This window comes from Schistocerca americana, unplaced genomic scaffold, assembly GCF_021461395.2.
Source record: "Schistocerca americana isolate TAMUIC-IGC-003095 unplaced genomic scaffold, iqSchAmer2.1 HiC_scaffold_813, whole genome shotgun sequence".
Classification (NCBI taxonomy): Eukaryota; Metazoa; Arthropoda; class Insecta; order Orthoptera; family Acrididae; genus Schistocerca; species Schistocerca americana.
In genome coordinates this window covers 20,539-47,823 of record NW_025726581.1, presented here as the reverse complement: position 1 = coordinate 47,823, position 27,285 = coordinate 20,539, and the positions used below count along the sequence as shown (strand labels likewise).

The window sequence follows — 27,285 nt, the reverse complement described above, 5'->3', positions numbered from 1 at the left end:
GCTGAAGGAAGCATCTTTGTCACAACGGAAAGGTAGTATGAAAAGAGGGCTGGCAGGGGTAGCGATGCAAAAAGGGGAAAATGTAAGGGAGCCAACAGCACTTTTTTTTATTGGGCTGCCAGGGGTAGCGACATAATAACAAAAAAAAAAGGGAGCCAACAGCACCCGGGTTTCCCAGGCGGTCACCCCTCCAAGTACTAACCGGGCCCAATGATGCTTAACTTCGGTGATCGGACGAGAACCGGTGCAATCATCATGGTATGGCCGTTGGCAATCATGTAATGTAGGAGCACGGCAGAATTCGCGTTCGGCTTCTCTCCCAATACACAAAATGTTAGTTTTCCGCCGCATTTGACGAAAGCACTTCCTTCCGCAACAGCCAGCTCCTCGAGGACGGCGCGGGGGGCGCGCCCGGCGTCCCAGCGGAGCGACGGCCGAATTAGCGGGCGCACCGCCGCGTGTGTGAGACGCACTGCTGCTCGTTGCACGTCCTGTCATTCGCTGGGCGCGTGCAGCCTTCGACACTAGCGGAGGACGCATCTTGTCCCTGGTGTCCAGCGGAGGGCCTGTGCGGGGTGTGGCAGTGTCGTGCTGGAGGGCGCCACTGGTAGCGATGTGGGCTTCCTCGCCCCGCCTCACACCAGGTGTCTGCGTAGTTCGCAGTGCGTTCGCACCATTCCTATCCCTGTCCCCGTCCCGACTTGTCCCGACTTTGCTCGACTGCCGCTCGCTGCCGCTCGGGTCGTGGCCCATATGACAGTACAAGCACGACAAACATCTGCGAGACGGCCGTGGGCCTAACGGGCGTGTCCGAGACGCCGTTTGCGGCGGGTAGGGCAGCGCCGTGCCGTGGAAAGGTGCGAAAACAGGGACGCAGGACACAGGAGGGTCGCCAAAGCATCCATCTCTTCTAGCGACGAAAGAGAAATTTTTGTTTACAAATCTGCAGCCGTACAATGCAACAAAACAATAAGCCCTGACGTATTTCAGAACGTATCTGTCGGTTCGTACTGTTTTGTTATCTCCAGAGACTCTTTGGAAATCTTCCTTGGCACATTCTTCTTCGAGCTGAGGCCATTAATATCGTATCTTACGTTTATTACAGTCGTTTATTTTCAATTTTTTTTTTTTTTTGTTGTTGGAACTTTGCACTGCTACGAAACAGTAGGAGGCCCTGGCTTATTTCAGATCACATCTGTCAATTCGTAGTGTTTCGTTATTGTCAAGGATTTCTTGGCACGTTTAAATTGCTGAAGGAAGCATCTTTGTCACAACGGAAAGGTAGTATGAAAAGAGGGCTGGCAGGGGTAGCGATGCAAAAAGGGGAAAATGTAAGGGAGCCAACAGCACTTTTTTTTATTGGGCTGCCAGGGGTAGCGACATAATAACAAAAAAAAAAGGGAGCCAACAGCACCCGGGTTTCCCAGGCGGTCACCCCTCCAAGTACTAACCGGGCCCAATGATGCTTAACTTCGGTGATCGGACGAGAACCGGTGCAATCATCATGGTATGGCCGTTGGCAATCATGTAATGTAGGAGCACGGCAGAATTCGCGTTCGGCTTCTCTCCCAATACACAAAATGTTAGTTTTCCGCCGCATTTGACGAAAGCACTTCCTTCCGCAACAGCCAGCTCCTCGAGGACGGCGCGGGGGGCGCGCCCGGCGTCCCAGCGGAGCGACGGCCGAATTAGCGGGCGCACCGCCGCGTGTGTGAGACGCACTGCTGCTCGTTGCACGTCCTGTCATTCGCTGGGCGCGTGCAGCCTTCGACACTAGCGGAGGACGCATCTTGTCCCTGGTGTCCAGCGGAGGGCCTGTGCGGGGTGTGGCAGTGTCGTGCTGGAGGGCGCCACTGGTAGCGATGTGGGCTTCCTCGCCCCGCCTCACACCAGGTGTCTGCGTAGTTCGCAGTGCGTTCGCACCATTCCTATCCCTGTCCCCGTCCCGACTTGTCCCGACTTTGCTCGACTGCCGCTCGCTGCCGCTCGGGTCGTGGCCCATATGACAGTACAAGCACGACAAACATCTGCGAGACGGCCGTGGGCCTAACGGGCGTGTCCGAGACGCCGTTTGCGGCGGGTAGGGCAGCGCCGTGCCGTGGAAAGGTGCGAAAACAGGGACGCAGGACACAGGAGGGTCGCCAAAGCATCCATCTCTTCTAGCGACGAAAGAGAAATTTTTGTTTACAAATCTGCAGCCGTACAATGCAACAAAACAATAAGCCCTGACGTATTTCAGAACGTATCTGTCGGTTCGTACTGTTTTGTTATCTCCAGAGACTCTTTGGAAATCTTCCTTGGCACATTCTTCTTCGAGCTGAGGCCATTAATATCGTATCTTACGTTTATTACAGTCGTTTATTTTCAATTTTTTTTTTTTTTGTTGTTGGAACTTTGCACTGCTACGAAACAGTAGGAGGCCCTGGCTTATTTCAGATCACATCTGTCAATTCGTAGTGTTTCGTTATTGTCAAGGATTTCTTGGCACGTTTAAATTGCTGAAGGAAGCATCTTTGTCACAACGGAAAGGTAGTATGAAAAGAGGGCTGGCAGGGGTAGCGATGCAAAAAGGGGAAAATGTAAGGGAGCCAACAGCACTTTTTTTTATTGGGCTGCCAGGGGTAGCGACATAATAACAAAAAAAAAAGGGAGCCAACAGCACCCGGGTTTCCCAGGCGGTCACCCCTCCAAGTACTAACCGGGCCCAATGATGCTTAACTTCGGTGATCGGACGAGAACCGGTGCAATCATCATGGTATGGCCGTTGGCAATCATGTAATGTAGGAGCACGGCAGAATTCGCGTTCGGCTTCTCTCCCAATACACAAAATGTTAGTTTTCCGCCGCATTTGACGAAAGCACTTCCTTCCGCAACAGCCAGCTCCTCGAGGACGGCGCGGGGGGCGCGCCCGGCGTCCCAGCGGAGCGACGGCCGAATTAGCGGGCGCACCGCCGCGTGTGTGAGACGCACTGCTGCTCGTTGCACGTCCTGTCATTCGCTGGGCGCGTGCAGCCTTCGACACTAGCGGAGGACGCATCTTGTCCCTGGTGTCCAGCGGAGGGCCTGTGCGGGGTGTGGCAGTGTCGTGCTGGAGGGCGCCACTGGTAGCGATGTGGGCTTCCTCGCCCCGCCTCACACCAGGTGTCTGCGTAGTTCGCAGTGCGTTCGCACCATTCCTATCCCTGTCCCCGTCCCGACTTGTCCCGACTTTGCTCGACTGCCGCTCGCTGCCGCTCGGGTCGTGGCCCATATGACAGTACAAGCACGACAAACATCTGCGAGACGGCCGTGGGCCTAACGGGCGTGTCCGAGACGCCGTTTGCGGCGGGTAGGGCAGCGCCGTGCCGTGGAAAGGTGCGAAAACAGGGACGCAGGACACAGGAGGGTCGCCAAAGCATCCATCTCTTCTAGCGACGAAAGAGAAATTTTTGTTTACAAATCTGCAGCCGTACAATGCAACAAAACAATAAGCCCTGACGTATTTCAGAACGTATCTGTCGGTTCGTACTGTTTTGTTATCTCCAGAGACTCTTTGGAAATCTTCCTTGGCACATTCTTCTTCGAGCTGAGGCCATTAATATCGTATCTTACGTTTATTACAGTCGTTTATTTTCAATTTTTTTTTTTTTTTGTTGTTGGAACTTTGCACTGCTACGAAACAGTAGGAGGCCCTGGCTTATTTCAGATCACATCTGTCAATTCGTAGTGTTTCGTTATTGTCAAGGATTTCTTGGCACGTTTAAATTGCTGAAGGAAGCATCTTTGTCACAACGGAAAGGTAGTATGAAAAGAGGGCTGGCAGGGGTAGCGATGCAAAAAGGGGAAAATGTAAGGGAGCCAACAGCACTTTTTTTTATTGGGCTGCCAGGGGTAGCGACATAATAAAAAAAAAAAAAAGGGAGCCAACAGCACCCGGGTTTCCCAGGCGGTCACCCCTCCAAGTACTAACCGGGCCCAATGATGCTTAACTTCGGTGATCGGACGAGAACCGGTGCAATCATCATGGTATGGCCGTTGGCAATCATGTAATGTAGGAGCACGGCAGAATTCGCGTTCGGCTTCTCTCCCAATACACAAAATGTTAGTTTTCCGCCGCATTTGACGAAAGCACTTCCTTCCGCAACAGCCAGCTCCTCGAGGACGGCGCGGGGGGCGCGCCCGGCGTCCCAGCGGAGCGACGGCCGAATTAGCGGGCGCACCGCCGCGTGTGTGAGACGCACTGCTGCTCGTTGCACGTCCTGTCATTCGCTGGGCGCGTGCAGCCTTCGACACTAGCGGAGGACGCATCTTGTCCCTGGTGTCCAGCGGAGGGCCTGTGCGGGGTGTGGCAGTGTCGTGCTGGAGGGCGCCACTGGTAGCGATGTGGGCTTCCTCGCCCCGCCTCACACCAGGTGTCTGCGTAGTTCGCAGTGCGTTCGCACCATTCCTATCCCTGTCCCCGTCCCGACTTGTCCCGACTTTGCTCGACTGCCGCTCGCTGCCGCTCGGGTCGTGGCCCATATGACAGTACAAGCACGACAAACATCTGCGAGACGGCCGTGGGCCTAACGGGCGTGTCCGAGACGCCGTTTGCGGCGGGTAGGGCAGCGCCGTGTCGTGGAAAGGTGCGAAAACAGGGACGCAGGACACAGGAGGGTCGCCAAAGCATCCATCTCTTCTAGCGACGAAAGAGAAATTTTTGTTTACAAATCTGCAGCCGTACAATGCAACAAAACAATAAGCCCTGACGTATTTCAGAACGTATCTGTCGGTTCGTACTGTTTTGTTATCTCCAGAGACTCTTTGGAAATCTTCCTTGGCACATTCTTCTTCGAGCTGAGGCCATTAATATCGTATCTTACGTTTATTACAGTCGTTTATTTTCAATTTTTTTTTTTTTTGTTGTTGGAACTTTGCACTGCTACGAAACAGTAGGAGGCCCTGGCTTATTTCAGATCACATCTGTCAATTCGTAGTGTTTCGTTATTGTCAAGGATTTCTTGGCACGTTTAAATTGCTGAAGGAAGCATCTTTGTCACAACGGAAAGGTAGTATGAAAAGAGGGCTGGCAGGGGTAGCGATGCAAAAAGGGGAAAATGTAAGGGAGCCAACAGCACTTTTTTTTATTGGGCTGCCAGGGGTAGCGACATAATAACAAAAAAAAAAGGGAGCCAACAGCACCCGGGTTTCCCAGGCGGTCACCCCTCCAAGTACTAACCGGGCCCAATGATGCTTAACTTCGGTGATCGGACGAGAACCGGTGCAATCATCATGGTATGGCCGTTGGCAATCATGTAATGTAGGAGCACGGCAGAATTCGCGTTCGGCTTCTCTCCCAATACACAAAATGTTAGTTTTCCGCCGCATTTGACGAAAGCACTTCCTTCCGCAACAGCCAGCTCCTCGAGGACGGCGCGGGGGGCGCGCCCGGCGTCCCAGCGGAGCGACGGCCGAATTAGCGGGCGCACCGCCGCGTGTGTGAGACGCACTGCTGCTCGTTGCACGTCCTGTCATTCGCTGGGCGCGTGCAGCCTTCGACACTAGCGGAGGACGCATCTTGTCCCTGGTGTCCAGCGGAGGGCCTGTGCGGGGTGTGGCAGTGTCGTGCTGGAGGGCGCCACTGGTAGCGATGTGGGCTTCCTCGCCCCGCCTCACACCAGGTGTCTGCGTAGTTCGCAGTGCGTTCGCACCATTCCTATCCCTGTCCCCGTCCCGACTTGTCCCGACTTTGCTCGACTGCCGCTCGCTGCCGCTCGGGTCGTGGCCCATATGACAGTACAAGCACGACAAACATCTGCGAGACGGCCGTGGGCCTAACGGGCGTGTCCGAGACGCCGTTTGCGGCGGGTAGGGCAGCGCCGTGCCGTGGAAAGGTGCGAAAACAGGGACGCAGGACACAGGAGGGTCGCCAAAGCATCCATCTCTTCTAGCGACGAAAGAGAAATTTTTGTTTACAAATCTGCAGCCGTACAATGCAACAAAACAATAAGCCCTGACGTATTTCAGAACGTATCTGTCGGTTCGTACTGTTTTGTTATCTCCAGAGACTCTTTGGAAATCTTCCTTGGCACATTCTTCTTCGAGCTGAGGCCATTAATATCGTATCTTACGTTTATTACAGTCGTTTATTTTCAATTTTTTTTTTTTTTTGTTGTTGGAACTTTGCACTGCTACGAAACAGTAGGAGGCCCTGGCTTATTTCAGATCACATCTGTCAATTCGTAGTGTTTCGTTATTGTCAAGGATTTCTTGGCACGTTTAAATTGCTGAAGGAAGCATCTTTGTCACAACGGAAAGGTAGTATGAAAAGAGGGCTGGCAGGGGTAGCGATGCAAAAAGGGGAAAATGTAAGGGAGCCAACAGCACTTTTTTTTATTGGGCTGCCAGGGGTAGCGACATAATAAAAAAAAAAAAAAGGGAGCCAACAGCACCCGGGTTTCCCAGGCGGTCACCCCTCCAAGTACTAACCGGGCCCAATGATGCTTAACTTCGGTGATCGGACGAGAACCGGTGCAATCATCATGGTATGGCCGTTGGCAATCATGTAATGTAGGAGCACGGCAGAATTCGCGTTCGGCTTCTCTCCCAATACACAAAATGTTAGTTTTCCGCCGCATTTGACGAAAGCACTTCCTTCCGCAACAGCCAGCTCCTCGAGGACGGCGCGGGGGGCGCGCCCGGCGTCCCAGCGGAGCGACGGCCGAATTAGCGGGCGCACCGCCGCGTGTGTGAGACGCACTGCTGCTCGTTGCACGTCCTGTCATTCGCTGGGCGCGTGCAGCCTTCGACACTAGCGGAGGACGCATCTTGTCCCTGGTGTCCAGCGGAGGGCCTGTGCGGGGTGTGGCAGTGTCGTGCTGGAGGGCGCCACTGGTAGCGATGTGGGCTTCCTCGCCCCGCCTCACACCAGGTGTCTGCGTAGTTCGCAGTGCGTTCGCACCATTCCTATCCCTGTCCCCGTCCCGACTTGTCCCGACTTTGCTCGACTGCCGCTCGCTGCCGCTCGGGTCGTGGCCCATATGACAGTACAAGCACGACAAACATCTGCGAGACGGCCGTGGGCCTAACGGGCGTGTCCGAGACGCCGTTTGCGGCGGGTAGGGCAGCGCCGTGCCGTGGAAAGGTGCGAAAACAGGGACGCAGGACACAGGAGGGTCGCCAAAGCATCCATCTCTTCTAGCGACGAAAGAGAAATTTTTGTTTACAAATCTGCAGCCGTACAATGCAACAAAACAATAAGCCCTGACGTATTTCAGAACGTATCTGTCGGTTCGTACTGTTTTGTTATCTCCAGAGACTCTTTGGAAATCTTCCTTGGCACATTCTTCTTCGAGCTGAGGCCATTAATATCGTATCTTACGTTTATTACAGTCGTTTATTTTCAATTTTTTTTTTTTTTTGTTGTTGGAACTTTGCACTGCTACGAAACAGTAGGAGGCCCTGGCTTATTTCAGATCACATCTGTCAATTCGTAGTGTTTCGTTATTGTCAAGGATTTCTTGGCACGTTTAAATTGCTGAAGGAAGCATCTTTGTCACAACGGAAAGGTAGTATGAAAAGAGGGCTGGCAGGGGTAGCGATGCAAAAAGGGGAAAATGTAAGGGAGCCAACAGCACTTTTTTTTATTGGGCTGCCAGGGGTAGCGACATAATAAAAAAAAAAAAAAGGGAGCCAACAGCACCCGGGTTTCCCAGGCGGTCACCCCTCCAAGTACTAACCGGGCCCAATGATGCTTAACTTCGGTGATCGGACGAGAACCGGTGCAATCATCATGGTATGGCCGTTGGCAATCATGTAATGTAGGAGCACGGCAGAATTCGCGTTCGGCTTCTCTCCCAATACACAAAATGTTAGTTTTCCGCCGCATTTGACGAAAGCACTTCCTTCCGCAACAGCCAGCTCCTCGAGGACGGCGCGGGGGGCGCGCCCGGCGTCCCAGCGGAGCGACGGCCGAATTAGCGGGCGCACCGCCGCGTGTGTGAGACGCACTGCTGCTCGTTGCACGTCCTGTCATTCGCTGGGCGCGTGCAGCCTTCGACACTAGCGGAGGACGCATCTTGTCCCTGGTGTCCAGCGGAGGGCCTGTGCGGGGTGTGGCAGTGTCGTGCTGGAGGGCGCCACTGGTAGCGATGTGGGCTTCCTCGCCCCGCCTCACACCAGGTGTCTGCGTAGTTCGCAGTGCGTTCGCACCATTCCTATCCCTGTCCCCGTCCCGACTTGTCCCGACTTTGCTCGACTGCCGCTCGCTGCCGCTCGGGTCGTGGCCCATATGACAGTACAAGCACGACAAACATCTGCGAGACGGCCGTGGGCCTAACGGGCGTGTCCGAGACGCCGTTTGCGGCGGGTAGGGCAGCGCCGTGTCGTGGAAAGGTGCGAAAACAGGGACGCAGGACACAGGAGGGTCGCCAAAGCATCCATCTCTTCTAGCGACGAAAGAGAAATTTTTGTTTACAAATCTGCAGCCGTACAATGCAACAAAACAATAAGCCCTGACGTATTTCAGAACGTATCTGTCGGTTCGTACTGTTTTGTTATCTCCAGAGACTCTTTGGAAATCTTCCTTGGCACATTCTTCTTCGAGCTGAGGCCATTAATATCGTATCTTACGTTTATTACAGTCGTTTATTTTCAATTTTTTTTTTTTTTGTTGTTGGAACTTTGCACTGCTACGAAACAGTAGGAGGCCCTGGCTTATTTCAGATCACATCTGTCAATTCGTAGTGTTTCGTTATTGTCAAGGATTTCTTGGCACGTTTAAATTGCTGAAGGAAGCATCTTTGTCACAACGGAAAGGTAGTATGAAAAGAGGGCTGGCAGGGGTAGCGATGCAAAAAGGGGAAAATGTAAGGGAGCCAACAGCACTTTTTTTTATTGGGCTGCCAGGGGTAGCGACATAATAACAAAAAAAAAAGGGAGCCAACAGCACCCGGGTTTCCCAGGCGGTCACCCCTCCAAGTACTAACCGGGCCCAATGATGCTTAACTTCGGTGATCGGACGAGAACCGGTGCAATCATCATGGTATGGCCGTTGGCAATCATGTAATGTAGGAGCACGGCAGAATTCGCGTTCGGCTTCTCTCCCAATACACAAAATGTTAGTTTTCCGCCGCATTTGACGAAAGCACTTCCTTCCGCAACAGCCAGCTCCTCGAGGACGGCGCGGGGGGCGCGCCCGGCGTCCCAGCGGAGCGACGGCCGAATTAGCGGGCGCACCGCCGCGTGTGTGAGACGCACTGCTGCTCGTTGCACGTCCTGTCATTCGCTGGGCGCGTGCAGCCTTCGACACTAGCGGAGGACGCATCTTGTCCCTGGTGTCCAGCGGAGGGCCTGTGCGGGGTGTGGCAGTGTCGTGCTGGAGGGCGCCACTGGTAGCGATGTGGGCTTCCTCGCCCCGCCTCACACCAGGTGTCTGCGTAGTTCGCAGTGCGTTCGCACCATTCCTATCCCTGTCCCCGTCCCGACTTGTCCCGACTTTGCTCGACTGCCGCTCGCTGCCGCTCGGGTCGTGGCCCATATGACAGTACAAGCACGACAAACATCTGCGAGACGGCCGTGGGCCTAACGGGCGTGTCCGAGACGCCGTTTGCGGCGGGTAGGGCAGCGCCGTGCCGTGGAAAGGTGCGAAAACAGGGACGCAGGACACAGGAGGGTCGCCAAAGCATCCATCTCTTCTAGCGACGAAAGAGAAATTTTTGTTTACAAATCTGCAGCCGTACAATGCAACAAAACAATAAGCCCTGACGTATTTCAGAACGTATCTGTCGGTTCGTACTGTTTTGTTATCTCCAGAGACTCTTTGGAAATCTTCCTTGGCACATTCTTCTTCGAGCTGAGGCCATTAATATCGTATCTTACGTTTATTACAGTCGTTTATTTTCAATTTTTTTTTTTTTTTGTTGTTGGAACTTTGCACTGCTACGAAACAGTAGGAGGCCCTGGCTTATTTCAGATCACATCTGTCAATTCGTAGTGTTTCGTTATTGTCAAGGATTTCTTGGCACGTTTAAATTGCTGAAGGAAGCATCTTTGTCACAACGGAAAGGTAGTATGAAAAGAGGGCTGGCAGGGGTAGCGATGCAAAAAGGGGAAAATGTAAGGGAGCCAACAGCACTTTTTTTTATTGGGCTGCCAGGGGTAGCGACATAATAAAAAAAAAAAAAAGGGAGCCAACAGCACCCGGGTTTCCCAGGCGGTCACCCCTCCAAGTACTAACCGGGCCCAATGATGCTTAACTTCGGTGATCGGACGAGAACCGGTGCAATCATCATGGTATGGCCGTTGGCAATCATGTAATGTAGGAGCACGGCAGAATTCGCGTTCGGCTTCTCTCCCAATACACAAAATGTTAGTTTTCCGCCGCATTTGACGAAAGCACTTCCTTCCGCAACAGCCAGCTCCTCGAGGACGGCGCGGGGGGCGCGCCCGGCGTCCCAGCGGAGCGACGGCCGAATTAGCGGGCGCACCGCCGCGTGTGTGAGACGCACTGCTGCTCGTTGCACGTCCTGTCATTCGCTGGGCGCGTGCAGCCTTCGACACTAGCGGAGGACGCATCTTGTCCCTGGTGTCCAGCGGAGGGCCTGTGCGGGGTGTGGCAGTGTCGTGCTGGAGGGCGCCACTGGTAGCGATGTGGGCTTCCTCGCCCCGCCTCACACCAGGTGTCTGCGTAGTTCGCAGTGCGTTCGCACCATTCCTATCCCTGTCCCCGTCCCGACTTGTCCCGACTTTGCTCGACTGCCGCTCGCTGCCGCTCGGGTCGTGGCCCATATGACAGTACAAGCACGACAAACATCTGCGAGACGGCCGTGGGCCTAACGGGCGTGTCCGAGACGCCGTTTGCGGCGGGTAGGGCAGCGCCGTGCCGTGGAAAGGTGCGAAAACAGGGACGCAGGACACAGGAGGGTCGCCAAAGCATCCATCTCTTCTAGCGACGAAAGAGAAATTTTTGTTTACAAATCTGCAGCCGTACAATGCAACAAAACAATAAGCCCTGACGTATTTCAGAACGTATCTGTCGGTTCGTACTGTTTTGTTATCTCCAGAGACTCTTTGGAAATCTTCCTTGGCACATTCTTCTTCGAGCTGAGGCCATTAATATCGTATCTTACGTTTATTACAGTCGTTTATTTTCAATTTTTTTTTTTTTTTGTTGTTGGAACTTTGCACTGCTACGAAACAGTAGGAGGCCCTGGCTTATTTCAGATCACATCTGTCAATTCGTAGTGTTTCGTTATTGTCAAGGATTTCTTGGCACGTTTAAATTGCTGAAGGAAGCATCTTTGTCACAACGGAAAGGTAGTATGAAAAGAGGGCTGGCAGGGGTAGCGATGCAAAAAGGGGAAAATGTAAGGGAGCCAACAGCACTTTTTTTTATTGGGCTGCCAGGGGTAGCGACATAATAAAAAAAAAAAAAAGGGAGCCAACAGCACCCGGGTTTCCCAGGCGGTCACCCCTCCAAGTACTAACCGGGCCCAATGATGCTTAACTTCGGTGATCGGACGAGAACCGGTGCAATCATCATGGTATGGCCGTTGGCAATCATGTAATGTAGGAGCACGGCAGAATTCGCGTTCGGCTTCTCTCCCAATACACAAAATGTTAGTTTTCCGCCGCATTTGACGAAAGCACTTCCTTCCGCAACAGCCAGCTCCTCGAGGACGGCGCGGGGGGCGCGCCCGGCGTCCCAGCGGAGCGACGGCCGAATTAGCGGGCGCACCGCCGCGTGTGTGAGACGCACTGCTGCTCGTTGCACGTCCTGTCATTCGCTGGGCGCGTGCAGCCTTCGACACTAGCGGAGGACGCATCTTGTCCCTGGTGTCCAGCGGAGGGCCTGTGCGGGGTGTGGCAGTGTCGTGCTGGAGGGCGCCACTGGTAGCGATGTGGGCTTCCTCGCCCCGCCTCACACCAGGTGTCTGCGTAGTTCGCAGTGCGTTCGCACCATTCCTATCCCTGTCCCCGTCCCGACTTGTCCCGACTTTGCTCGACTGCCGCTCGCTGCCGCTCGGGTCGTGGCCCATATGACAGTACAAGCACGACAAACATCTGCGAGACGGCCGTGGGCCTAACGGGCGTGTCCGAGACGCCGTTTGCGGCGGGTAGGGCAGCGCCGTGCCGTGGAAAGGTGCGAAAACAGGGACGCAGGACACAGGAGGGTCGCCAAAGCATCCATCTCTTCTAGCGACGAAAGAGAAATTTTTGTTTACAAATCTGCAGCCGTACAATGCAACAAAACAATAAGCCCTGACGTATTTCAGAACGTATCTGTCGGTTCGTACTGTTTTGTTATCTCCAGAGACTCTTTGGAAATCTTCCTTGGCACATTCTTCTTCGAGCTGAGGCCATTAATATCGTATCTTACGTTTATTACAGTCGTTTATTTTCAATTTTTTTTTTTTTTTGTTGTTGGAACTTTGCACTGCTACGAAACAGTAGGAGGCCCTGGCTTATTTCAGATCACATCTGTCAATTCGTAGTGTTTCGTTATTGTCAAGGATTTCTTGGCACGTTTAAATTGCTGAAGGAAGCATCTTTGTCACAACGGAAAGGTAGTATGAAAAGAGGGCTGGCAGGGGTAGCGATGCAAAAAGGGGAAAATGTAAGGGAGCCAACAGCACTTTTTTTTATTGGGCTGCCAGGGGTAGCGACATAATAAAAAAAAAAAAAAGGGAGCCAACAGCACCCGGGTTTCCCAGGCGGTCACCCCTCCAAGTACTAACCGGGCCCAATGATGCTTAACTTCGGTGATCGGACGAGAACCGGTGCAATCATCATGGTATGGCCGTTGGCAATCATGTAATGTAGGAGCACGGCAGAATTCGCGTTCGGCTTCTCTCCCAATACACAAAATGTTAGTTTTCCGCCGCATTTGACGAAAGCACTTCCTTCCGCAACAGCCAGCTCCTCGAGGACGGCGCGGGGGGCGCGCCCGGCGTCCCAGCGGAGCGACGGCCGAATTAGCGGGCGCACCGCCGCGTGTGTGAGACGCACTGCTGCTCGTTGCACGTCCTGTCATTCGCTGGGCGCGTGCAGCCTTCGACACTAGCGGAGGACGCATCTTGTCCCTGGTGTCCAGCGGAGGGCCTGTGCGGGGTGTGGCAGTGTCGTGCTGGAGGGCGCCACTGGTAGCGATGTGGGCTTCCTCGCCCCGCCTCACACCAGGTGTCTGCGTAGTTCGCAGTGCGTTCGCACCATTCCTATCCCTGTCCCCGTCCCGACTTGTCCCGACTTTGCTCGACTGCCGCTCGCTGCCGCTCGGGTCGTGGCCCATATGACAGTACAAGCACGACAAACATCTGCGAGACGGCCGTGGGCCTAACGGGCGTGTCCGAGACGCCGTTTGCGGCGGGTAGGGCAGCGCCGTGCCGTGGAAAGGTGCGAAAACAGGGACGCAGGACACAGGAGGGTCGCCAAAGCATCCATCTCTTCTAGCGACGAAAGAGAAATTTTTGTTTACAAATCTGCAGCCGTACAATGCAACAAAACAATAAGCCCTGACGTATTTCAGAACGTATCTGTCGGTTCGTACTGTTTTGTTATCTCCAGAGACTCTTTGGAAATCTTCCTTGGCACATTCTTCTTCGAGCTGAGGCCATTAATATCGTATCTTACGTTTATTACAGTCGTTTATTTTCAATTTTTTTTTTTTTTTGTTGTTGGAACTTTGCACTGCTACGAAACAGTAGGAGGCCCTGGCTTATTTCAGATCACATCTGTCAATTCGTAGTGTTTCGTTATTGTCAAGGATTTCTTGGCACGTTTAAATTGCTGAAGGAAGCATCTTTGTCACAACGGAAAGGTAGTATGAAAAGAGGGCTGGCAGGGGTAGCGATGCAAAAAGGGGAAAATGTAAGGGAGCCAACAGCACTTTTTTTTATTGGGCTGCCAGGGGTAGCGACATAATAAAAAAAAAAAAAAAGGGAGCCAACAGCACCCGGGTTTCCCAGGCGGTCACCCCTCCAAGTACTAACCGGGCCCAATGATGCTTAACTTCGGTGATCGGACGAGAACCGGTGCAATCATCATGGTATGGCCGTTGGCAATCATGTAATGTAGGAGCACGGCAGAATTCGCGTTCGGCTTCTCTCCCAATACACAAAATGTTAGTTTTCCGCCGCATTTGACGAAAGCACTTCCTTCCGCAACAGCCAGCTCCTCGAGGACGGCGCGGGGGGCGCGCCCGGCGTCCCAGCGGAGCGACGGCCGAATTAGCGGGCGCACCGCCGCGTGTGTGAGACGCACTGCTGCTCGTTGCACGTCCTGTCATTCGCTGGGCGCGTGCAGCCTTCGACACTAGCGGAGGACGCATCTTGTCCCTGGTGTCCAGCGGAGGGCCTGTGCGGGGTGTGGCAGTGTCGTGCTGGAGGGCGCCACTGGTAGCGATGTGGGCTTCCTCGCCCCGCCTCACACCAGGTGTCTGCGTAGTTCGCAGTGCGTTCGCACCATTCCTATCCCTGTCCCCGTCCCGACTTGTCCCGACTTTGCTCGACTGCCGCTCGCTGCCGCTCGGGTCGTGGCCCATATGACAGTACAAGCACGACAAACATCTGCGAGACGGCCGTGGGCCTAACGGGCGTGTCCGAGACGCCGTTTGCGGCGGGTAGGGCAGCGCCGTGCCGTGGAAAGGTGCGAAAACAGGGACGCAGGACACAGGAGGGTCGCCAAAGCATCCATCTCTTCTAGCGACGAAAGAGAAATTTTTGTTTACAAATCTGCAGCCGTACAATGCAACAAAACAATAAGCCCTGACGTATTTCAGAACGTATCTGTCGGTTCGTACTGTTTTGTTATCTCCAGAGACTCTTTGGAAATCTTCCTTGGCACATTCTTCTTCGAGCTGAGGCCATTAATATCGTATCTTACGTTTATTACAGTCGTTTATTTTCAATTTTTTTTTTTTTTTGTTGTTGGAACTTTGCACTGCTACGAAACAGTAGGAGGCCCTGGCTTATTTCAGATCACATCTGTCAATTCGTAGTGTTTCGTTATTGTCAAGGATTTCTTGGCACGTTTAAATTGCTGAAGGAAGCATCTTTGTCACAACGGAAAGGTAGTATGAAAAGAGGGCTGGCAGGGGTAGCGATGCAAAAAGGGGAAAATGTAAGGGAGCCAACAGCACTTTTTTTTATTGGGCTGCCAGGGGTAGCGACATAATAAAAAAAAAAAAAAGGGAGCCAACAGCACCCGGGTTTCCCAGGCGGTCACCCCTCCAAGTACTAACCGGGCCCAATGATGCTTAACTTCGGTGATCGGACGAGAACCGGTGCAATCATCATGGTATGGCCGTTGGCAATCATGTAATGTAGGAGCACGGCAGAATTCGCGTTCGGCTTCTCTCCCAATACACAAAATGTTAGTTTTCCGCCGCATTTGACGAAAGCACTTCCTTCCGCAACAGCCAGCTCCTCGAGGACGGCGCGGGGGGCGCGCCCGGCGTCCCAGCGGAGCGACGGCCGAATTAGCGGGCGCACCGCCGCGTGTGTGAGACGCACTGCTGCTCGTTGCACGTCCTGTCATTCGCTGGGCGCGTGCAGCCTTCGACACTAGCGGAGGACGCATCTTGTCCCTGGTGTCCAGCGGAGGGCCTGTGCGGGGTGTGGCAGTGTCGTGCTGGAGGGCGCCACTGGTAGCGATGTGGGCTTCCTCGCCCCGCCTCACACCAGGTGTCTGCGTAGTTCGCAGTGCGTTCGCACCATTCCTATCCCTGTCCCCGTCCCGACTTGTCCCGACTTTGCTCGACTGCCGCTCGCTGCCGCTCGGGTCGTGGCCCATATGACAGTACAAGCACGACAAACATCTGCGAGACGGCCGTGGGCCTAACGGGCGTGTCCGAGACGCCGTTTGCGGCGGGTAGGGCAGCGCCGTGCCGTGGAAAGGTGCGAAAACAGGGACGCAGGACACAGGAGGGTCGCCAAAGCATCCATCTCTTCTAGCGACGAAAGAGAAATTTTTGTTTACAAATCTGCAGCCGTACAATGCAACAAAACAATAAGCCCTGACGTATTTCAGAACGTATCTGTCGGTTCGTACTGTTTTGTTATCTCCAGAGACTCTTTGGAAATCTTCCTTGGCACATTCTTCTTCGAGCTGAGGCCATTAATATCGTATCTTACGTTTATTACAGTCGTTTATTTTCAATTTTTTTTTTTTTTGTTGTTGGAACTTTGCACTGCTACGAAACAGTAGGAGGCCCTGGCTTATTTCAGATCACATCTGTCAATTCGTAGTGTTTCGTTATTGTCAAGGATTTCTTGGCACGTTTAAATTGCTGAAGGAAGCATCTTTGTCACAACGGAAAGGTAGTATGAAAAGAGGGCTGGCAGGGGTAGCGATGCAAAAAGGGGAAAATGTAAGGGAGCCAACAGCACTTTTTTTTATTGGGCTGCCAGGGGTAGCGACATAATAACAAAAAAAAAAGGGAGCCAACAGCACCCGGGTTTCCCAGGCGGTCACCCCTCCAAGTACTAACCGGGCCCAATGATGCTTAACTTCGGTGATCGGACGAGAACCGGTGCAATCATCATGGTATGGCCGTTGGCAATCATGTAATGTAGGAGCACGGCAGAATTCGCGTTCGGCTTCTCTCCCAATACACAAAATGTTAGTTTTCCGCCGCATTTGACGAAAGCACTTCCTTCCGCAACAGCCAGCTCCTCGAGGACGGCGCGGGGGGCGCGCCCGGCGTCCCAGCGGAGCGACGGCCGAATTAGCGGGCGCACCGCCGCGTGTGTGAGACGCACTGCTGCTCGTTGCACGTCCTGTCATTCGCTGGGCGCGTGCAGCCTTCGACACTAGCGGAGGACGCATCTTGTCCCTGGTGTCCAGCGGAGGGCCTGTGCGGGGTGTGGCAGTGTCGTGCTGGAGGGCGCCACTGGTAGCGATGTGGGCTTCCTCGCCCCGCCTCACACCAGGTGTCTGCGTAGTTCGCAGTGCGTTCGCACCATTCCTATCCCTGTCCCCGTCCCGACTTGTCCCGACTTTGCTCGACTGCCGCTCGCTGCCGCTCGGGTCGTGGCCCATATGACAGTACAAGCACGACAAACATCTGCGAGACGGCCGTGGGCCTAACGGGCGTGTCCGAGACGCCGTTTGCGGCGGGTAGGGCAGCGCCGTGCCGTGGAAAGGTGCGAAAACAGGGACGCAGGACACAGGAGGGTCGCCAAAGCATCCATCTCTTCTAGCGACGAAAGAGAAATTTTTGTTTACAAATCTGCAGCCGTACAATGCAACAAAACAATAAGCCCTGACGTATTTCAGAACGTATCTGTCGGTTCGTACTGTTTTGTTATCTCCAGAGACTCTTTGGAAATCTTCCTTGGCACATTCTTCTTCGAGCTGAGGCCATTAATATCGTATCTTACGTTTATTACAGTCGTTTATTTTCAATTTTTTTTTTTTTTGTTGTTGGAACTTTGCACTGCTACGAAACAGTAGGAGGCCCTGGCTTATTTCAGATCACATCTGTCAATTCGTAGTGTTTCGTTATTGTCAAGGATTTCTTGGCACGTTTAAATTGCTGAAGGAAGCATCTTTGTCACAACGGAAAGGTAGTATGAAAAGAGGGCTGGCAGGGGTAGCGATGCAAAAAGGGGAAAATGTAAGGGAGCCAACAGCACTTTTTTTTATTGGGCTGCCAGGGGTAGCGACATAATAACAAAAAAAAAAGGGAGCCAACAGCACCCGGGTTTCCCAGGCGGTCACCCCTCCAAGTACTAACCGGGCCCAATGATGCTTAACTTCGGTGATCGGACGAGAACCGGTGCAATCATCATGGTATGGCCGTTGGCAATCATGTAATGTAGGAGCACGGCAGAATTCGCGTTCGGCTTCTCTCCCAATACACAAAATGTTAGTTTTCCGCCGCATTTGACGAAAGCACTTCCTTCCGCAACAGCCAGCTCCTCGAGGACGGCGCGGGGGGCGCGCCCGGCGTCCCAGCGGAGCGACGGCCGAATTAGCGGGCGCACCGCCGCGTGTGTGAGACGCACTGCTGCTCGTTGCACGTCCTGTCATTCGCTGGGCGCGTGCAGCCTTCGACACTAGCGGAGGACGCATCTTGTCCCTGGTGTCCAGCGGAGGGCCTGTGCGGGGTGTGGCAGTGTCGTGCTGGAGGGCGCCACTGGTAGCGATGTGGGCTTCCTCGCCCCGCCTCACACCAGGTGTCTGCGTAGTTCGCAGTGCGTTCGCACCATTCCTATCCCTGTCCCCGTCCCGACTTGTCCCGACTTTGCTCGACTGCCGCTCGCTGCCGCTCGGGTCGTGGCCCATATGACAGTACAAGCACGACAAACATCTGCGAGACGGCCGTGGGCCTAACGGGCGTGTCCGAGACGCCGTTTGCGGCGGGTAGGGCAGCGCCGTGCCGTGGAAAGGTGCGAAAACAGGGACGCAGGACACAGGAGGGTCGCCAAAGCATCCATCTCTTCTAGCGACGAAAGAGAAATTTTTGTTTACAAATCTGCAGCCGTACAATGCAACAAAACAATAAGCCCTGACGTATTTCAGAACGTATCTGTCGGTTCGTACTGTTTTGTTATCTCCAGAGACTCTTTGGAAATCTTCCTTGGCACATTCTTCTTCGAGCTGAGGCCATTAATATCGTATCTTACGTTTATTACAGTCGTTTATTTTCAATTTTTTTTTTTTTTTTGTTGTTGGAACTTTGCACTGCTACGAAACAGTAGGAGGCCCTGGCTTATTTCAGATCACATCTGTCAATTCGTAGTGTTTCGTTATTGTCAAGGATTTCTTGGCACGTTTAAATTGCTGAAGGAAGCATCTTTGTCACAACGGAAAGGTAGTATGAAAAGAGGGCTGGCAGGGGTAGCGATGCAAAAAGGGGAAAATGTAAGGGAGCCAACAGCACTTTTTTTTATTGGGCTGCCAGGGGTAGCGACATAATAACAAAAAAAAAAGGGAGCCAACAGCACCCGGGTTTCCCAGGCGGTCACCCCTCCAAGTACTAACCGGGCCCAATGATGCTTAACTTCGGTGATCGGACGAGAACCGGTGCAATCATCATGGTATGGCCGTTGGCAATCATGTAATGTAGGAGCACGGCAGAATTCGCGTTCGGCTTCTCTCCCAATACACAAAATGTTAGTTTTCCGCCGCATTTGACGAAAGCACTTCCTTCCGCAACAGCCAGCTCCTCGAGGACGGCGCGGGGGGCGCGCCCGGCGTCCCAGCGGAGCGACGGCCGAATTAGCGGGCGCACCGCCGCGTGTGTGAGACGCACTGCTGCTCGTTGCACGTCCTGTCATTCGCTGGGCGCGTGCAGCCTTCGACACTAGCGGAGGACGCATCTTGTCCCTGGTGTCCAGCGGAGGGCCTGTGCGGGGTGTGGCAGTGTCGTGCTGGAGGGCGCCACTGGTAGCGATGTGGGCTTCCTCGCCCCGCCTCACACCAGGTGTCTGCGTAGTTCGCAGTGCGTTCGCACCATTCCTATCCCTGTCCCCGTCCCGACTTGTCCCGACTTTGCTCGACTGCCGCTCGCTGCCGCTCGGGTCGTGGCCCATATGACAGTACAAGCACGACAAACATCTGCGAGACGGCCGTGGGCCTAACGGGCGTGTCCGAGACGCCGTTTGCGGCGGGTAGGGCAGCGCCGTGCCGTGGAAAGGTGCGAAAACAGGGACGCAGGACACAGGAGGGTCGCCAAAGCATCCATCTCTTCTAGCGACGAAAGAGAAATTTTTGTTTACAAATCTGCAGCCGTACAATGCAACAAAACAATAAGCCCTGACGTATTTCAGAACGTATCTGTCGGTTCGTACTGTTTTGTTATCTCCAGAGACTCTTTGGAAATCTTCCTTGGCACATTCTTCTTCGAGCTGAGGCCATTAATATCGTATCTTACGTTTATTACAGTCGTTTATTTTCAATTTTTTTTTTTTTTTTGTTGTTGGAACTTTGCACTGCTACGAAACAGTAGGAGGCCCTGGCTTATTTCAGATCACATCTGTCAATTCGTAGTGTTTCGTTATTGTCAAGGATTTCTTGGCACGTTTAAATTGCTGAAGGAAGCATCTTTGTCACAACGGAAAGGTAGTATGAAAAGAGGGCTGGCAGGGGTAGCGATGCAAAAAGGGGAAAATGTAAGGGAGCCAACAGCACTTTTTTTTATTGGGCTGCCAGGGGTAGCGACATAATAACAAAAAAAAAAGGGAGCCAACAGCACCCGGGTTTCCCAGGCGGTCACCCCTCCAAGTACTAACCGGGCCCAATGATGCTTAACTTCGGTGATCGGACGAGAACCGGTGCAATCATCATGGTATGGCCGTTGGCAATCATGTAATGTAGGAGCACGGCAGAATTCGCGTTCGGCTTCTCTCCCAATACACAAAATGTTAGTTTTCCGCCGCATTTGACGAAAGCACTTCCTTCCGCAACAGCCAGCTCCTCGAGGACGGCGCGGGGGGCGCGCCCGGCGTCCCAGCGGAGCGACGGCCGAATTAGCGGGCGCACCGCCGCGTGTGTGAGACGCACTGCTGCTCGTTGCACGTCCTGTCATTCGCTGGGCGCGTGCAGCCTTCGACACTAGCGGAGGACGCATCTTGTCCCTGGTGTCCAGCGGAGGGCCTGTGCGGGGTGTGGCAGTGTCGTGCTGGAGGGCGCCACTGGTAGCGATGTGGGCTTCCTCGCCCCGCCTCACACCAGGTGTCTGCGTAGTTCGCAGTGCGTTCGCACCATTCCTATCCCTGTCCCCGTCCCGACTTGTCCCGACTTTGCTCGACTGCCGCTCGCTGCCGCTCGGGTCGTGGCCCATATGACAGTACAAGCACGACAAACATCTGCGAGACGGCCGTGGGCCTAACGGGCGTGTCCGAGACGCCGTTTGCGGCGGGTAGGGCAGCGCCGTGCCGTGGAAAGGTGCGAAAACAGGGACGCAGGACACAGGAGGGTCGCCAAAGCATCCATCTCTTCTAGCGACGAAAGAGAAATTTTTGTTTACAAATCTGCAGCCGTACAATGCAACAAAACAATAAGCCCTGACGTATTTCAGAACGTATCTGTCGGTTCGTACTGTTTTGTTATCTCCAGAGACTCTTTGGAAATCTTCCTTGGCACATTCTTCTTCGAGCTGAGGCCATTAATATCGTATCTTACGTTTATTACAGTCGTTTATTTTCAATTTTTTTTTTTTTTGTTGTTGGAACTTTGCACTGCTACGAAACAGTAGGAGGCCCTGGCTTATTTCAGATCACATCTGTCAATTCGTAGTGTTTCGTTATTGTCAAGGATTTCTTGGCACGTTTAAATTGCTGAAGGAAGCATCTTTGTCACAACGGAAAGGTAGTATGAAAAGAGGGCTGGCAGGGGTAGCGATGCAAAAAGGGGAAAATGTAAGGGAGCCAACAGCACTTTTTTTTATTGGGCTGCCAGGGGTAGCGACATAATAACAAAAAAAAAAGGGAGCCAACAGCACCCGGGTTTCCCAGGCGGTCACCCCTCCAAGTACTAACCGGGCCCAATGATGCTTAACTTCGGTGATCGGACGAGAACCGGTGCAATCATCATGGTATGGCCGTTGGCAATCATGTAATGTAGGAGCACGGCAGAATTCGCGTTCGGCTTCTCTCCCAATACACAAAATGTTAGTTTTCCGCCGCATTTGACGAAAGCACTTCCTTCCGCAACAGCCAGCTCCTCGAGGACGGCGCGGGGGGCGCGCCCGGCGTCCCAGCGGAGCGACGGCCGAATTAGCGGGCGCACCGCCGCGTGTGTGAGACGCACTGCTGCTCGTTGCACGTCCTGTCATTCGCTGGGCGCGTGCAGCCTTCGACACTAGCGGAGGACGCATCTTGTCCCTGGTGTCCAGCGGAGGGCCTGTGCGGGGTGTGGCAGTGTCGTGCTGGAGGGCGCCACTGGTAGCGATGTGGGCTTCCTCGCCCCGCCTCACACCAGGTGTCTGCGTAGTTCGCAGTGCGTTCGCACCATTCCTATCCCTGTCCCCGTCCCGACTTGTCCCGACTTTGCTCGACTGCCGCTCGCTGCCGCTCGGGTCGTGGCCCATATGACAGTACAAGCACGACAAACATCTGCGAGACGGCCGTGGGCCTAACGGGCGTGTCCGAGACGCCGTTTGCGGCGGGTAGGGCAGCGCCGTGCCGTGGAAAGGTGCGAAAACAGGGACGCAGGACACAGGAGGGTCGCCAAAGCATCCATCTCTTCTAGCGACGAAAGAGAAATTTTTGTTTACAAATCTGCAGCCGTACAATGCAACAAAACAATAAGCCCTGACGTATTTCAGAACGTATCTGTCGGTTCGTACTGTTTTGTTATCTCCAGAGACTCTTTGGAAATCTTCCTTGGCACATTCTTCTTCGAGCTGAGGCCATTAATATCGTATCTTACGTTTATTACAGTCGTTTATTTTCAATTTTTTTTTTTTTTTTGTTGTTGGAACTTTGCACTGCTACGAAACAGTAGGAGGCCCTGGCTTATTTCAGATCACATCTGTCAATTCGTAGTGTTTCGTTATTGTCAAGGATTTCTTGGCACGTTTAAATTGCTGAAGGAAGCATCTTTGTCACAACGGAAAGGTAGTATGAAAAGAGGGCTGGCAGGGGTAGCGATGCAAAAAGGGGAAAATGTAAGGGAGCCAACAGCACTTTTTTTTATTGGGCTGCCAGGGGTAGCGACATAATAACAAAAAAAAAAGGGAGCCAACAGCACCCGGGTTTCCCAGGCGGTCACCCCTCCAAGTACTAACCGGGCCCAATGATGCTTAACTTCGGTGATCGGACGAGAACCGGTGCAATCATCATGGTATGGCCGTTGGCAATCATGTAATGTAGGAGCACGGCAGAATTCGCGTTCGGCTTCTCTCCCAATACACAAAATGTTAGTTTTCCGCCGCATTTGACGAAAGCACTTCCTTCCGCAACAGCCAGCTCCTCGAGGACGGCGCGGGGGGCGCGCCCGGCGTCCCAGCGGAGCGACGGCCGAATTAGCGGGCGCACCGCCGCGTGTGTGAGACGCACTGCTGCTCGTTGCACGTCCTGTCATTCGCTGGGCGCGTGCAGCCTTCGACACTAGCGGAGGACGCATCTTGTCCCTGGTGTCCAGCGGAGGGCCTGTGCGGGGTGTGGCAGTGTCGTGCTGGAGGGCGCCACTGGTAGCGATGTGGGCTTCCTCGCCCCGCCTCACACCAGGTGTCTGCGTAGTTCGCAGTGCGTTCGCACCATTCCTATCCCTGTCCCCGTCCCGACTTGTCCCGACTTTGCTCGACTGCCGCTCGCTGCCGCTCGGGTCGTGGCCCATATGACAGTACAAGCACGACAAACATCTGCGAGACGGCCGTGGGCCTAACGGGCGTGTCCGAGACGCCGTTTGCGGCGGGTAGGGCAGCGCCGTGCCGTGGAAAGGTGCGAAAACAGGGACGCAGGACACAGGAGGGTCGCCAAAGCATCCATCTCTTCTAGCGACGAAAGAGAAATTTTTGTTTACAAATCTGCAGCCGTACAATGCAACAAAACAATAAGCCCTGACGTATTTCAGAACGTATCTGTCGGTTCGTACTGTTTTGTTATCTCCAGAGACTCTTTGGAAATCTTCCTTGGCACATTCTTCTTCGAGCTGAGGCCATTAATATCGTATCTTACGTTTATTACAGTCGTTTATTTTCAATTTTTTTTTTTTTTTTGTTGTTGGAACTTTGCACTGCTACGAAACAGTAGGAGGCCCTGGCTTATTTCAGATCACATCTGTCAATTCGTAGTGTTTCGTTATTGTCAAGGATTTCTTGGCACGTTTAAATTGCTGAAGGAAGCATCTTTGTCACAACGGAAAGGTAGTATGAAAAGAGGGCTGGCAGGGGTAGCGATGCAAAAAGGGGAAAATGTAAGGGAGCCAACAGCACTTTTTTTTATTGGGCTGCCAGGGGTAGCGACATAATAACAAAAAAAAAAGGGAGCCAACAGCACCCGGGTTTCCCAGGCGGTCACCCCTCCAAGTACTAACCGGGCCCAATGATGCTTAACTTCGGTGATCGGACGAGAACCGGTGCAATCATCATGGTATGGCCGTTGGCAATCATGTAATGTAGGAGCACGGCAGAATTCGCGTTCGGCTTCTCTCCCAATACACAAAATGTTAGTTTTCCGCCGCATTTGACGAAAGCACTTCCTTCCGCAACAGCCAGCTCCTCGAGGACGGCGCGGGGGGCGCGCCCGGCGTCCCAGCGGAGCGACGGCCGAATTAGCGGGCGCACCGCCGCGTGTGTGAGACGCACTGCTGCTCGTTGCACGTCCTGTCATTCGCTGGGCGCGTGCAGCCTTCGACACTAGCGGAGGACGCATCTTGTCCCTGGTGTCCAGCGGAGGGCCTGTGCGGGGTGTGGCAGTGTCGTGCTGGAGGGCGCCACTGGTAGCGATGTGGGCTTCCTCGCCCCGCCTCACACCAGGTGTCTGCGTAGTTCGCAGTGCGTTCGCACCATTCCTATCCCTGTCCCCGTCCCGACTTGTCCCGACTTTGCTCGACTGCCGCTCGCTGCCGCTCGGGTCGTGGCCCATATGACAGTACAAGCACGACAAACATCTGCGAGACGGCCGTGGGCCTAACGGGCGTGTCCGAGACGCCGTTTGCGGCGGGTAGGGCAGCGCCGTGCCGTGGAAAGGTGCGAAAACAGGGACGCAGGACACAGGAGGGTCGCCAAAGCATCCATCTCTTCTAGCGACGAAAGAGAAATTTTTGTTTACAAATCTGCAGCCGTACAATGCAACAAAACAATAAGCCCTGACGTATTTCAGAACGTATCTGTCGGTTCGTACTGTTTTGTTATCTCCAGAGACTCTTTGGAAATCTTCCTTGGCACATTCTTCTTCGAGCTGAGGCCATTAATATCGTATCTTACGTTTATTACAGTCGTTTATTTTCAATTTTTTTTTTTTTTGTTGTTGGAACTTTGCACTGCTACGAAACAGTAGGAGGCCCTGGCTTATTTCAGATCACATCTGTCAATTCGTAGTGTTTCGTTATTGTCAAGGATTTCTTGGCACGTTTAAATTGCTGAAGGAAGCATCTTTGTCACAACGGAAAGGTAGTATGAAAAGAGGGCTGGCAGGGGTAGCGATGCAAAAAGGGGAAAATGTAAGGGAGCCAACAGCACTTTTTTTTATTGGGCTGCCAGGGGTAGCGACATAATAACAAAAAAAAAAAGGGAGCCAACAGCACCCGGGTTTCCCAGGCGGTCACCCCTCCAAGTACTAACCGGGCCCAATGATGCTTAACTTCGGTGATCGGACGAGAACCGGTGCAATCATCATGGTATGGCCGTTGGCAATCATGTAATGTAGGAGCACGGCAGAATTCGCGTTCGGCTTCTCTCCCAATACACAAAATGTTAGTTTTCCGCCGCATTTGACGAAAGCACTTCCTTCCGCAACAGCCAGCTCCTCGAGGACGGCGCGGGGGGCGCGCCCGGCGTCCCAGCGGAGCGACGGCCGAATTAGCGGGCGCACCGCCGCGTGTGTGAGACGCACTGCTGCTCGTTGCACGTCCTGTCATTCGCTGGGCGCGTGCAGCCTTCGACACTAGCGGAGGACGCATCTTGTCCCTGGTGTCCAGCGGAGGGCCTGTGCGGGGTGTGGCAGTGTCGTGCTGGAGGGCGCCACTGGTAGCGATGTGGGCTTCCTCGCCCCGCCTCACACCAGGTGTCTGCGTAGTTCGCAGTGCGTTCGCACCATTCCTATCCCTGTCCCCGTCCCGACTTGTCCCGACTTTGCTCGACTGCCGCTCGCTGCCGCTCGGGTCGTGGCCCATATGACAGTACAAGCACGACAAACATCTGCGAGACGGCCGTGGGCCTAACGGGCGTGTCCGAGACGCCGTTTGCGGCGGGTAGGGCAGCGCCGTGCCGTGGAAAGGTGCGAAAACAGGGACGCAGGACACAGGAGGGTCGCCAAAGCATCCATCTCTTCTAGCGACGAAAGAGAAATTTTTGTTTACAAATCTGCAGCCGTACAATGCAACAAAACAATAAGCCCTGACGTATTTCAGAACGTATCTGTCGGTTCGTACTGTTTTGTTATCTCCAGAGACTCTTTGGAAATCTTCCTTGGCACATTCTTCTTCGAGCTGAGGCCATTAATATCGTATCTTACGTTTATTACAGTCGTTTATTTTCAATTTTTTTTTTTTTTGTTGTTGGAACTTTGCACTGCTACGAAACAGTAGGAGGCCCTGGCTTATTTCAGATCACATCTGTCAATTCGTAGTGTTTCGTTATTGTCAAGGATTTCTTGGCACGTTTAAATTGCTGAAGGAAGCATCTTTGTCACAACGGAAAGGTAGTATGAAAAGAGGGCTGGCAGGGGTAGCGATGCAAAAAGGGGAAAATGTAAGGGAGCCAACAGCACTTTTTTTTATTGGGCTGCCAGGGGTAGCGACATAATAACAAAAAAAAAAGGGAGCCAACAGCACCCGGGTTTCCCAGGCGGTCACCCCTCCAAGTACTAACCGGGCCCAATGATGCTTAACTTCGGTGATCGGACGAGAACCGGTGCAATCATCATGGTATGGCCGTTGGCAATCATGTAATGTAGGAGCACGGCAGAATTCGCGTTCGGCTTCTCTCCCAATACACAAAATGTTAGTTTTCCGCCGCATTTGACGAAAGCACTTCCTTCCGCAACAGCCAGCTCCTCGAGGACGGCGCGGGGGGCGCGCCCGGCGTCCCAGCGGAGCGACGGCCGAATTAGCGGGCGCACCGCCGCGTGTGTGAGACGCACTGCTGCTCGTTGCACGTCCTGTCATTCGCTGGGCGCGTGCAGCCTTCGACACTAGCGGAGGACGCATCTTGTCCCTGGTGTCCAGCGGAGGGCCTGTGCGGGGTGTGGCAGTGTCGTGCTGGAGGGCGCCACTGGTAGCGATGTGGGCTTCCTCGCCCCGCCTCACACCAGGTGTCTGCGTAGTTCGCAGTGCGTTCGCACCATTCCTATCCCTGTCCCCGTCCCGACTTGTCCCGACTTTGCTCGACTGCCGCTCGCTGCCGCTCGGGTCGTGGCCCATATGACAGTACAAGCACGACAAACATCTGCGAGACGGCCGTGGGCCTAACGGGCGTGTCCGAGACGCCGTTTGCGGCGGGTAGGGCAGCGCCGTGCCGTGGAAAGGTGCGAAAACAGGGACGCAGGACACAGGAGGGTCGCCAAAGCATCCATCTCTTCTAGCGACGAAAGAGAAATTTTTGTTTACAAATCTGCAGCCGTACAATGCAACAAAACAATAAGCCCTGACGTATTTCAGAACGTATCTGTCGGTTCGTACTGTTTTGTTATCTCCAGAGACTCTTTGGAAATCTTCCTT

At 53.6% G+C, this 27,285-nt stretch overlaps 22 non-coding genes across 22 annotated transcripts; all 22 read right to left on the bottom strand.

The window, feature by feature from the left end:
* Positions 1-153: 153 nt before the first annotated feature.
* On the bottom strand, positions 154-272 carry LOC124591210. The gene has a single exon (XR_006977041.1). It is a non-coding gene; the product is annotated as a 5S ribosomal RNA (ribosomal RNA).
* Positions 273-1,402: 1,130 nt separating this feature from the next.
* On the bottom strand, positions 1,403-1,521 carry LOC124591209. The gene has a single exon (XR_006977040.1). It is a non-coding gene; the product is annotated as a 5S ribosomal RNA (ribosomal RNA).
* A 1,129-nt stretch (positions 1,522-2,650) lies between these two features.
* On the bottom strand, positions 2,651-2,769 carry LOC124591208. The gene has a single exon (XR_006977039.1). It is a non-coding gene; the product is annotated as a 5S ribosomal RNA (ribosomal RNA).
* A 1,131-nt stretch (positions 2,770-3,900) lies between these two features.
* LOC124591206 lies at positions 3,901-4,019 on the bottom strand. Its single transcript, XR_006977037.1, has one exon. It is a non-coding gene; the product is annotated as a 5S ribosomal RNA (ribosomal RNA).
* A 1,129-nt stretch (positions 4,020-5,148) lies between these two features.
* On the bottom strand, positions 5,149-5,267 carry LOC124591205. The gene has a single exon (XR_006977036.1). It is a non-coding gene; the product is annotated as a 5S ribosomal RNA (ribosomal RNA).
* A 1,131-nt stretch (positions 5,268-6,398) lies between these two features.
* Positions 6,399-6,517, bottom strand: LOC124591204. The gene has a single exon (XR_006977035.1). It is a non-coding gene; the product is annotated as a 5S ribosomal RNA (ribosomal RNA).
* A 1,131-nt stretch (positions 6,518-7,648) lies between these two features.
* Positions 7,649-7,767, bottom strand: LOC124591203. Its single transcript, XR_006977034.1, has one exon. It is a non-coding gene; the product is annotated as a 5S ribosomal RNA (ribosomal RNA).
* A 1,129-nt stretch (positions 7,768-8,896) lies between these two features.
* LOC124591201 lies at positions 8,897-9,015 on the bottom strand. Its single transcript, XR_006977033.1, has one exon. It is a non-coding gene; the product is annotated as a 5S ribosomal RNA (ribosomal RNA).
* A 1,131-nt stretch (positions 9,016-10,146) lies between these two features.
* On the bottom strand, positions 10,147-10,265 carry LOC124591200. Its single transcript, XR_006977032.1, has one exon. It is a non-coding gene; the product is annotated as a 5S ribosomal RNA (ribosomal RNA).
* Positions 10,266-11,396: 1,131 nt separating this feature from the next.
* Positions 11,397-11,515, bottom strand: LOC124591199. Its single transcript, XR_006977031.1, has one exon. It is a non-coding gene; the product is annotated as a 5S ribosomal RNA (ribosomal RNA).
* A 1,131-nt stretch (positions 11,516-12,646) lies between these two features.
* Positions 12,647-12,765, bottom strand: LOC124591198. Its single transcript, XR_006977030.1, has one exon. It is a non-coding gene; the product is annotated as a 5S ribosomal RNA (ribosomal RNA).
* Positions 12,766-13,897: 1,132 nt separating this feature from the next.
* Positions 13,898-14,016, bottom strand: LOC124591197. The gene has a single exon (XR_006977029.1). It is a non-coding gene; the product is annotated as a 5S ribosomal RNA (ribosomal RNA).
* Positions 14,017-15,147: 1,131 nt separating this feature from the next.
* On the bottom strand, positions 15,148-15,266 carry LOC124591196. Its single transcript, XR_006977028.1, has one exon. It is a non-coding gene; the product is annotated as a 5S ribosomal RNA (ribosomal RNA).
* Positions 15,267-16,395: 1,129 nt separating this feature from the next.
* Positions 16,396-16,514, bottom strand: LOC124591194. Its single transcript, XR_006977026.1, has one exon. It is a non-coding gene; the product is annotated as a 5S ribosomal RNA (ribosomal RNA).
* Positions 16,515-17,643: 1,129 nt separating this feature from the next.
* LOC124591193 lies at positions 17,644-17,762 on the bottom strand. Its single transcript, XR_006977025.1, has one exon. It is a non-coding gene; the product is annotated as a 5S ribosomal RNA (ribosomal RNA).
* A 1,131-nt stretch (positions 17,763-18,893) lies between these two features.
* Positions 18,894-19,012, bottom strand: LOC124591192. The gene has a single exon (XR_006977024.1). It is a non-coding gene; the product is annotated as a 5S ribosomal RNA (ribosomal RNA).
* Positions 19,013-20,143: 1,131 nt separating this feature from the next.
* LOC124591191 lies at positions 20,144-20,262 on the bottom strand. The gene has a single exon (XR_006977023.1). It is a non-coding gene; the product is annotated as a 5S ribosomal RNA (ribosomal RNA).
* A 1,129-nt stretch (positions 20,263-21,391) lies between these two features.
* Positions 21,392-21,510, bottom strand: LOC124591190. The gene has a single exon (XR_006977022.1). It is a non-coding gene; the product is annotated as a 5S ribosomal RNA (ribosomal RNA).
* A 1,131-nt stretch (positions 21,511-22,641) lies between these two features.
* On the bottom strand, positions 22,642-22,760 carry LOC124591189. Its single transcript, XR_006977021.1, has one exon. It is a non-coding gene; the product is annotated as a 5S ribosomal RNA (ribosomal RNA).
* A 1,131-nt stretch (positions 22,761-23,891) lies between these two features.
* LOC124591188 lies at positions 23,892-24,010 on the bottom strand. Its single transcript, XR_006977020.1, has one exon. It is a non-coding gene; the product is annotated as a 5S ribosomal RNA (ribosomal RNA).
* Positions 24,011-25,140: 1,130 nt separating this feature from the next.
* LOC124591187 lies at positions 25,141-25,259 on the bottom strand. The gene has a single exon (XR_006977019.1). It is a non-coding gene; the product is annotated as a 5S ribosomal RNA (ribosomal RNA).
* Positions 25,260-26,388: 1,129 nt separating this feature from the next.
* On the bottom strand, positions 26,389-26,507 carry LOC124591185. The gene has a single exon (XR_006977018.1). It is a non-coding gene; the product is annotated as a 5S ribosomal RNA (ribosomal RNA).
* Between the last annotated feature and the right edge of the window lie 778 nt (positions 26,508-27,285).